The sequence below is a fragment of the Onychomys torridus genome, chromosome 6 (genome assembly GCF_903995425.1).
Source record: "Onychomys torridus chromosome 6, mOncTor1.1, whole genome shotgun sequence".
NCBI classification, from domain to species: Eukaryota; Metazoa; Chordata; class Mammalia; order Rodentia; family Cricetidae; genus Onychomys; species Onychomys torridus.
In genome coordinates, this window is record NC_050448.1 from 81,671,315 (window position 1) to 81,682,649 (window position 11,335).

An 11,335-nucleotide genomic window follows, 5' to 3' on the forward strand; every position below is an offset into this window, starting at 1 on the left:
AGTTTACTTGAAAGACAAAGTTCGCCTTGCTCCAGCAGGCACCCAAAGTGAGGGCAATGGATATTATTGTTCAGAGATGTGAGTGCATGTAGCCTGGTGCAGGAGGAAGTTCCAGTGGGTTCTGAGGTTGCTAGGTCATTTGTTTGGGGAGGAGTATATGTTCAGGTGAAGGAAATAGGCTGCTAATTCCATTATTACAATAGGGGATTGTACATAAACAAACGAAATAGGGCCCCTGATAAATCACCTCCCATGCTTACCAGCCTCCAAAGTGTTTGGCATGGGACCAGAGCTCTGTATTGACCCACATAAACTGAGATTAGGTGAGCACTTTCTAACCAGAGCCAACCCACTTTGATGGTTACAATGAGAGCCTCCCGCTAGACTCCAGCTGAGGGAGGACAGACTCAGTAGGAGGTCCAGTTAGCAAATGGACGGTTACTGGGACAGTGATGTTTATCCAGATGGAGATCTGGGCATCCAAGGGGATGCACCCCCCAAGGCCTGGAAAAGAAACAAACTGGAGCATGCTCACTAAGGCAGCCTGGAGCCCAGGAGCTAGAAGGGAAGAGAGTGTTCAATGTTACTGAGGCATACACTCAGACATGGTTACAAAGACAGGATCCGGATAAGGATGTGCTCAAATCCTAACAAACCCCCTTGACAGTACAGGCTGACTTCCAAAAAGACCTGGGTGGAGTTTAGCTCCAGAGGCACCAGGCTGATGGGCTGGCCAAGGGAGGAAGGACCTGAAGGATGGACTGAAGCTGAGTAACAGCAACAGAGCCAGCAGGAGACAGCTTCCCTGCCCCCAGGTCCTGGCTGTGAGTCCCAGTCCCCTAGGCAGTTACCAGAAGCTGTGACAGGTCCATTAAGTGGCAGAGGGACAAAGATAACAAAAAACAAAACCAGAAAAAAAAAAAAAAAACAGACCAAGTTTGCTAAGGACTTGAAGAACTTGGTTCTAACTGCACCTTGCGGTCGGGCCCCTAGCAATGGTGCCTAGATCTCCAGGCACCAGGGCAGTTGGGCTTCTCCCTGCACTAAAGATGTGAGGAAGGTAAGGAAGAAGACAGGAAGGCATTTGTCTCCTGTCACTGCACTGCTCAACCTGGGAACATGAACACATTGGGGGCTCTAAGCAGATGTGCTCCTACAGGTTTGGGGGCAGCAAGTGTTTCTACCTGCCCTTGGTATCTGAGTGCAGACAGAAGAGACAAGGGGGTACCACAGCTGTCTTCCCACCAACTACAGTCCACCAGGTGCCCCATAAATCCAGGTGACTAGGCACCTGCCCTTCCCTTCAGTTTCTGCAGGCTGACCTGTGAGGAAAATTCCATTGCAACACCTCAAAGTCTTATAGCGGCGCCTCTGTTAAGATGAAAGTTAGCAGGTATGTAGAAAGTAAATGGATATAAAATAAACATTTCAAGACATTTCGAGACATGGCCAAAAGGAGGCAAGCAGCAGGACGAGAATGCAGAGACAAAAATCTCATTTCTTGCCCTGAGTAGCCAGCACTTTGTCACCACTGAGCTTGCATACCCCCTTCTTCCCCACACCAAACACACACACATCAGCAGTGCTGCCCATCAGCGACATTTTATCTTCTGACCTGACAGGCTTCGCTTTCTCACAGCTAGCCCCGTCCCAATCTTTGTTGACAGGAGCTTTATCCAAGCTGGAGCCTCGACTATCATAACCACCAGAAAATGTTCCAGGTGAATACAGGAAGCCAGGGGATCAGCAGACACCTTGGAGACAAGAGGTGAAACTATTCACAGCTATATTCATTTGAGCACCTACCCTGTATCATCTCACATAACCTTCCCAATAACCCCCATGGGACAGGTAGCCTTGTGGAAAGCAGGGTTCAGAGTGGTGGAAAGAACATCAGCTTTGAAATCAGCATTTGGATTCAATCCCCGTCCACTCTACTCAGCTTAGGGACATACACAGGCCAACAGATTCCTGTTCGGTAAATATATCTATTGCAGAAGCATCAAATCCCATGGTGAACAAAAGAAAAGTTCCGGGGAAGAAGGCTACTCAAATAAACGGATGAGTGGAGATCACTCAGCAGGCGTAGGAGAAGTTGTCTCAGCCTGAATATAACTGTTTATAATTGTGGGGGTACAAGCAAAGCCCAGTGCATGTTGGGAGCAGTAAGGATGTAGATTGGAAGTGAAGAGCAGTGGAAGTCCCATACACCATGCTGATTAGCTTAGACTTGATGTTGTGGGTGATGAAGAAACAGCTGAGGGAATTAGTGTATTAAGAGACCTAGGATGCATCATCCACCCAATCTACGCTCTGCTGGAGCCCGTGAAAGGACCTGACCTGCAGACCCAAAGCTGCAGGATCTCCACAACACAGGGCAACAACAGGATATTCAGGAGGAGCCCAAGTGAGTGCCCAGCATTGACAGGGTAGTAGAAACCAGAGACCTCAAACCAGATCAATGACTCTTTGCAATTGACACTTGAAAGTAAAGATATATGGACAAAAGGGGTACAAGGCGTGACTCACAGTTCACACTGCAACTTCCATGACAAGATTTTAAAGTTTTTCCCTTTTTATTTTATTTTTAATTTAATTTAATTTTTTTTGTTTGTTTTTTTTGTTTTTGTTTTTTGAGACAGGGTTTCTCTGTGTAGCTTTGCGCCATTCCTGGAACTTGCTTTGGAGACCAGGCTGGCCTCAAACTCATGAAGATCCGCCTGCCTCTGCCTCCCAAGTGCTGGGATTAAAGGTGTGCGCCACCACCGCTTGGCTGTATTTTATTTTATTTTATTTTTCCTTTTCTTCTCTTAAATTTTGTTTTATTTGGGTGTGTGTGTGTGCAGGGGTGGAGGATGGATGCGAATGGTTGGGGAAGTGAATGGAATCAAGATATATGATGTAAAAGACACATAGAATAAATAAAATTTAAAGAGAGAGAGAGAGAGACCTGGGATGGTGAAATGTCTCAGCAGGCAAAAGTGCTTGCTGCCAAACATGATAGCCTGAGTTGGGTCCCAAGAACCCACATAGTAGGAGATTCCCACAAGTTGTCCTCTGACCTCCACATTACACCCTTGCATCTGCACATGTACGCACAGAGATAAATAACTGCAGAGAATTTTAATTTAAAAAAAAAAAAAAACACATCAAGAGACCTTCAGCCAGGATAAGATAGACAGATAGGATCCAGCCCGGAGGATCTGGGCCAGCCAGCCACCAGCTCTTTCCACAAATGGCGAGAAAAGGGGAGGAGCCCAGCCCCCGCAGAGTGGAGTGAAGTTATAATGGACTTTGATGGCATTTGGGTCCTAGAATGGGTGAAAAAGAAAAGAGCATGATGAAAGTCGAGCCAGAAGAATTGTGTAGACTGGGATGCTATTTGACACACACAGGGACGAAACCGCATCACTGGGTCCCAGCAGGAAACAGAGAGACCAGCTGAGTTAGTTACTTTCCTCATTGTTATGACAAAATACCTAGGAAAAGGAGCCTAAGGCAGGGTTGATGTGGGGCTCCCATGTTGAGGACACAGTCCATCATGGTAGGGATGGAGTGGAGGCAGGACAGTAGGATGGAGTGGAGACAGGACAGTAGGATGGAGTGGAGACAGGACAGTAAGATGGAGTGGAGACAGGTCAGTAATGATGGAGTGGAGACAGGTCAGTAATGATGGAGTGGAGACAGGACAGTAAGATGGAGTGGAGGCAGGACAGTAAGATGGAGTGGAGACAGGTCAGTAAGATGGAGTGGAGACAGGACAGTAAGATGGAGTGGAGGCAGGACAGTAAGATGGAGTGGAGGCAGGACAGTAGGGATGGAGTGGAGACAGGTCAGTAATGATGGAGTGGAGACAGGACAGTAAGATGGAGTGGAGGCAGGACAGTAAGATGGAGTGGAGGCAGGACAGTAAGATGGAGTGGAGGCAGGACAGTAGGGATGGAGTGGAGACAGGACAGTAAGATGGAGTGGAGGCAGGACAGTAAGATGGAGTAGAGGCAGGACAGTAGGGATGGAGTGGAGACAGGACAGCAGAGTGGAAGAACTAGGGCCATCACCCATGGAAAAGCGACCTGGAACAGAGTGGGGAATGTCTTCTATAAAATGTCCCTTGAGCAGGTCTGTAACCCTTCAGACAAGGACATCCCACCCAGGGATCTCACGAGGGAGCATGGCAGCAAGGTGAAAACCTGGTTTTGCTTTTGCCACATGTCCCTGTGTGGGGACTCCACCAACAAAACCCAATCAGAAGGCAGCTCTGGAACCACTGCTGCTGAGCTCCCAAGTCGGCCTCCCAGGACACGGAGGAGGGCAAGGGTGGACTGGAGAAGCAGACAGACACCGGAGTCTTAGAGAAGACTTGGAGAAGTAGAGCCAGTGTGGTACTGGAGCAAGTCAGTACCTGCTGATGTTGAAACAGCTGGAAGTTCTTTGGTTCTGCTCAGGTGGACATCACGAATAGGCTAGAAAGAGCTCCCCTGGTGTAGGAAGCCCAGAACACCAGAGGATCATCGGCCAGACTTCCAAACCCAGAGGCTTGTAGCTCTAGGCCTTAAGAATCAGACTTGGGACTCTGGGCTTTTAAAGCCAGCTATTTATAGCTCTAACATCTCAAAGTCAGAGGCTGATGACTCTGGACTTGGAAAGCCAGAGACTCATGACTTACTCTAGACTTTGAGCGCCATCAGCCTTGGGCCCAGCAACTAATATTACAGCTCCAAGCTGCCAGTCTTGGTGCCCTCAGCTCTTAGACACCAGTGACTCTCTGGAACTCTTCCAGCGACTGCCATCTACTTCTTCCACTTGGCTTTCGCAAGCTCTTGCTTTCTGCTGACTCAGCTCTTCACAGCCTCTCGCCTGGTACAGTCTCAGCTCTCTGCCATCTGCACTTTGCCATCTTTTGGAGTCTCTGCTCTTAGCAGTTCTCTAGAACTCTTCAGCCACATTCCACTGCTAAGCAAGCCAAAGGTTTACTTACTGCGCCAGGAGCCGTGGGAGCCGTGGGAGTCGGGGGAGTGTGGGGGGGGGGGGGGGGGGAAGCCTGGCCATAGTCACAGGAAGCATCCTCCAGTTGCCCCTCTAGCTGCTGCAGCTTTTGAGTGTCTTGGGAAGAAAAAAAAATCCAGGATTTTGCCTGCTGTTCTTGCAACTAGCTCAGCCCAATCAACCTGTGATAGAGACAAAAGGCCATTCAGGAGAGGCTTGTATTGGGGCCTGATATTGCAATAATAACATGGATAACATCTAGAAAGAAGGCCTCTCCGGTTGATCAGGAGAGACTAAGGAATCAGGCTGCTTTTATCGCAAGGAAAGGGGCATGGTATCTTTATGCCCAGCTGCCGATGTCTCCAGTCACAGACTTCACATGTAGCCTCCATCTACCATTCATGGGCATCTTGCTTAATCTCAGTGTGGGCACTGCTTCTCTTGGGCAGAGAGGGAAGCAAGTACCGGTGAGGTCACCTCGAGGTCACTGAAGTTAACCATGAGCTAAGGGAAATTTCCAGGAGCTGGTGCAAGTCACTGGAGCAAGGCCTCCCAAAAGAGCCATGACTTCAGTAGCGGCCTTTCCACGGCAGTTTTCATACCTGGGGTGGAGTTTCCTTGGGGGTGTCCATTTAGTGCTTGAAGCAGCTGGGCTACCATAATGGTAGTCTAGCTGCTGACCGAAGACAAACTATTTGATTGACAGTCACCCTGCCTGGGCAGCCGCACACAAGAGGGTGGTCTGGCAGCCAATCAAGCATCGAGCAGCTTAGCCTATGAAGGAAAGAAGATTGAAGGGGCTTAAATAAAGACCTGCCATAACACTGACGTTCTTCACAGCACTAGCGGTGCTCAACTCCTAGTCAGACACCCTTAGGTAGGACTGTCTGTCTCACTCTTAGATGTGGGACCTTGGTCCATTTATTTACTTCTCTGGTCCTCAGAGGGACATTGGCAACTGAACAGTCAAGAAGCATCAGTGGAAGCAGATGTGATGCACAGGTGTGACTGTGAACCCCTAGAGAGGGCATCACATGGCGGGGGTGGAGGTTGTGAGCGGAGCCTGGAGAGGCTGAGGAGAGACTGCTAGTGATAGAGCTGAGAAGTCATCATAGGCAGCTGGAGGCTTCTTCCTCTGGCTAAAGCATTTCCCCTTCAACTTCCCCACTACACCCTGTCTCCCTGTTGAGAGAGAGGTCTCATGTAGCCCAGGTTGGCCTCAAACTCACTATGTAGAGGAGGCTGGCCATGAATGACTGATCTTCCTGCCTTCCTCTCCCAAGTGCTAGGGTTGCAGGTGCGTCACTACAGTCCGCATTAGGCGTTTTATCAGTCTTTTCTCCCATGTTCATCATGGGAAAATGCAAGCACCTTTGTCTGCTAGCCGCTGGGGGCTGATGTGTTTCTGCCCCTAACTGATGGAGAGAATGAACAATAACACTGAGATTCTGCCTCCGAGAACCACGGCAACCACCAACAGGTGACATAAGGAAAAACACTGTGGTGCTGTTTAGTTTGCCATCTAACAAATAAAGCTTGCCTGAAGATCAGCGTGCAGAGCTCGCCACTAGTCTGTCATAGAGGTCCGGCAGTGATGGTTGGCGCACACCTTTAATCCCAGCACTCGGGAGGCAGAGGCAGATAGATCTCTGTGAGTTCGAGGCCATCACCCTGGGCTACACAAGATTGATCCAGTCTAAAAGAGAAACAGAGCCAGGCAATGGTGACACAGACCTTCGAACCCAGCACTAGAGAGGAGGTGACAGGAAGTGATATGGCTGGGCAGAGAGAGGACATGATTAGGCAGGGTGGAGAGAGGAGCTTGACATTTTCTGCTGAGGAGTTGGTAAGGTGAGAGGTGGCTGTGACTTGTTCCTTTGTCTCTCTGATCTTTCAGCAATTACCCTCATGTCTGGGTCCAGGTTTTTATTAAGATTAGGATTCGTACAACAGAAGACAGCTTGGAGGAAGAGGCTCCAGAAGAGATGGAATACAGTGTTGAGAGGTAGCTGGAAGCCCCTAAGTCAATTTGCTGGACATTCAGTAGTAGCTACCATGTGAGAGGTTGTCTCAGGACTAGAGGCCAGACAATGGGGGGTAAGGACCAACCTTTGTGCTCAACCTTTGTGCCACCTTACAAGAGCACAGGGTCCCTCCTCAATAGCTTTGTCTAAGTACAGACCTCTGTAAGAGTGTGATACAGTTGGTCGGGTGTGTTAGAAGGAGTCCTGGTAATTAGCAAAGACTTGCTTAGAAGTGAGGGAAGGAGGAGAAATATACTGATAAACCCAGTGTTTAGGGCAAAAAAAATTAATATGGGGAGCAGTCAGACAAAGTTAGAGACAGATATAAGCATACAGGAGCTTTGTGGAGGGCTGTGTGCCCAGACTTTGACTTCTAGCCCCTGGACATGGGAGCCAGATATTGGGGTGAAAGCTGAAAGATCAGAGAAGCAGAGCAAGCCACAGTCAACCTCACCTTGCCAACTCCTCAGCTGATCCTGTTTTTACAAATCCTCAGACTGAAAGCCTCTGAGTCCTCACCCAAAAGGGTCTCAGTTGAACGGCAGCCTAAAGAGAGTGAGTTCCTGTTTCCTCAAGCCTTATATACCTTTCTCTGCCCTGCCATCTCACTTCCTGGGATTGAGGTGTCTGTGCTTCTCAAGAAAAGGCATGAGATCTCAAGTGCTGGGATTAAGGTGTGTGCCACCACTGCCTGACCTCAAAGTCTCATCTAGTGGCTGGCTCTGTCCTCTGATCCTCAGATAAGTTTATTAGGGTACACAATATATCACCACACCAAATCACTAAGCAAAGTCATAACTCAGGTTCTCAGAGGGCAAAAGTCTCTCCTTGACAAGCAAAACCCCTGAAGATTAGGTAACCCAGGCCCTTACCTCCCCTGTACAGCATGCAGTAGTCTTACCTCCTCATAGACCTGTCACATGGAAAGCTAAGAGACCTACCAAGGCCTGGCACAGCCAGTTCCCATGCTCAGCAACAATAAATCCAAAAGATCACCTGGAGATTGTGGTAAGAGAGCTGCCATGAGGAAGCAAATGGTCACTTGCTAGACCCTGGGAAAGTGCCTTGGAGTTTCAGAGCTTCAGGATCACCCTGGCTGAGGCACACAAATACTCAAGGGTTAAAGTGATCTCAGTATGATGCAGATGGAGCAGGCAGACAGAACCTGTGGACCGCCAATCAGCAGTCCATACCAGGGTCTTACCCTGGAGAGGACATTACTTGCATCCAGTGTTGATTGAATGCAGCAATAAACGGAGCTGCCCAGGGACTGCTGAAACTCAATGCTTTAGACGGATGATAAATCTGTGCTAGCCAAGATCCCACTACAATTAGTCTGCCACACGTCCCTGCAGAGTCCCCTGGGGAGAGGGGAGCTGGCCCAGTTCAGGAACTTCACCACTTCTCATTAAAGAATAATCCTTCAATTTCTTAAACTGCATAGAGAGTGCATGGGTTATTGGTGTGGTATCTTTACCTAATAAAAACTTACATGGCCTTTCATACATTTGAAATGTTTCACTAAAGTAAATAAAAGCAATTCAAAACAATTTCCTTGGTGGCAGATTAGAAACCTTCCTCAACACAGTGACATTGGCTTCTGTCTTCTTTCTCTCCCCAGACAAAACTTGGCAGGTGAATGTGCATTTCTTTAAGGAGTGAGATGGGGAAGGGGGAGGCTTTCCATATAGTCTGCATTCACTGTGTGGCCTAAAGACCTGAGTCACATGCGTAGTAGCAATGACAGGTCTCTGTCACTTGCTGTCCCTGAAGGAGAGGGTGCCTAGCTCCAATGCTGAGCTGCCCTGTGTAAAGGAAGAAAACACTTTCTGACTAGGAGGGACTAGGAACAGGCAGGAGGGAAGATGTCTGTGACAATGCCAAAAGATCTACATCTTGACTCAAATCAGAAAATGACGAGGCAAGAAAAAGAATTCTTTTTAACACAGCTCCCTCCATCTGTCCTGCGCCTTTCATCCTAGGAGAAAGCAAGTGAACAAACTTGAAGCCTTCTGAGGATTCTATCCAACAAGAACTTAATGTACAGTTTATCCTGTGATTGGGATGAATTCAGAAATAGCCGAGTTTCAGTCCCGAGGGCAGTGGGGGAGGGGGGAGAATAACAACAGCTGCTCAGCAAGTGCCTTGAGACTGAGTCTGAAGCCACCTCTAGGCTCAGTGGGAAGGATGCCAGTGTTAACTGTTGGTGTCTGTCTGAGGCAGTGGGAAAATGTCGACATCCATAAGTGTATTTTCTAACCAACGGAATCTACAAAGAAGCTATCCATTTAGGCTTAAAAAAACATTAATGAGATAAAAAACTATAGGTCCAGGATCTAATGAGACAAAAACTATAGGTCCAGGATCTAATGAGATAGAAAATATAGGTCCAGGATCAAAGGTGTTTCAACTCCTAGTGGGAGCCCCAAGGTTAGATTTTTGCCTATGGTCACAGAAATCAATTCAAGCAATGGAGTTAGCCCCCAAGTTCAGGTTTCTCGGTCGGAATCACACTTCTTCCTTTGGGAGCTGCCTGTGGACTGATGATGTAGAGATTAGATTATCAACACTTTCCTCTCCATCCTGAGTGGCTCCCAAAATAAACTAACTTCTGCCTGAGTATGGCAGTGCATGCTTGTAATCCCAACACTTGGAGCACCGAGGCAGGTAGAGAGTTTGAGTCCAGCCTAGGCTACACAGCAGCCCCCTACTATGCATACCTTTAAATACCAGTGCTCAGGAATCAGAGGCAGACAAGATCACTGTGAGCTACAGGCCAGCCAGAGTTACATGGTGAGACCCTCAAACAAACAGACATTGAGGAACCCTGTCTCAAAACAAGCAGAAACAACAAGATCAACTATTTTAAGGAAGTCTTTTGACGAAGAACCCAAAGGTTGGCCCTGGAAAAGGGCTGATGAGGGACAGGAAGGTAACTCAGAGGATAAAAGTGCTTGCTTGGTGTGCAATCCTGGTAATCCGAATCTGAGCTTTAAAAAGTGTGTACCATTGTACCAGCCTGGATGCAATGGTACACATCTGTGATCCCAGCACTCTTGCAGTGATCTGGGAGAGGGAGATGGGAAAACTTCTGAGGGCTGAGGGCAGCTAGCCTGGTGTACACAGTGCAGCAGAAGAAATCACAAGAGAGACCTTGTCTCAAAAGGTGGAAGGTAAGGACTGATTCCCAAAAGCTTGTTCTCGGACCTCCACACATGTGCCATGGCAAACACATGAGAGGTAGGGTGTGGGGGAGAGAAGATTAACATTGATACTTCTTAAAGGAATTTCTTTTAAAGGCTGCATGGGGATTCCATTTTTTTTATACGAGTCCCTTCTAGAAACATCACCACACTCTAGCCACCTTGGACAGAGGTCATAAGACACATGGCCCAACATGACTCCTGTAGGATCAGAGATTTTTTTCCCCAATGTGGAGATAGCCTTGATTCTTTCCTAGATTAATAATTATTCTCTCAATATGGTTCTTTTCATCTCTGAGAAAAGCAAGATCTAGTGGCTTCAGGTCAAGGTCAATGGTTCCCATCATGCCCACAGAAGTTCACTTTTGAGAATTGTTTCTCAGAGGTCACTGGAGAATTCCTTTTAGGAATGTAAGTAGAGTGGCAGCGAGGAGCCAGGCAACCTAACAGGGATGTGCATGCCTCACTGGGTCTGAATCCACTGTGGATATGACATGAAGGAACACTCTGACTGTGGAGCGTCCTTCTGGGAAGAGCACTCAGAGTGTAGATTCATTCTTTTTCTATATCTCTCCGACAGACTTTGAATACGATAACAAACCCATGCTAAATAAACTTTAAAGGGTCATGGAAAATAAGAACTACTGAAAGAATGTTAGTGTCTTTGAGGGCACTGTGAAACCAAAACAGGAACAATATACCATGCAAGTCAGTGGGAGACTAAAACAGGAAAACTATGCCTTGCAGGTTAAGGTTTCTATTTGTAATTAAGAATAAGTTCCTGTCTCTTAGATCTGATATAAACTGCAAAACATTTTCAACCTACATTAAACCTGGGACCCCTTCACATGGTGTATGTCCTTAGTCATAGCCTTACAGCTCCTTCCTCTTCATTGTATCTGTCTAACAATGTCCATCAGCCACTCCTTCACCCCTTGAATGCCTTAGCTCTCTTGTAAAAAGGACCTCAAGAGGCCAGTAGGGGTTGCTCTCCCAAATCTCAACTTAAGGTGAGACAGCCCACTGGCCAGTCCCAGGTGCACCCCAAAATACAACTTGCTTTATTGGGCAATTGTGGATTTGGTCTTTCTCCTCCAATTCTCAGGTTTAACAACACAGCCC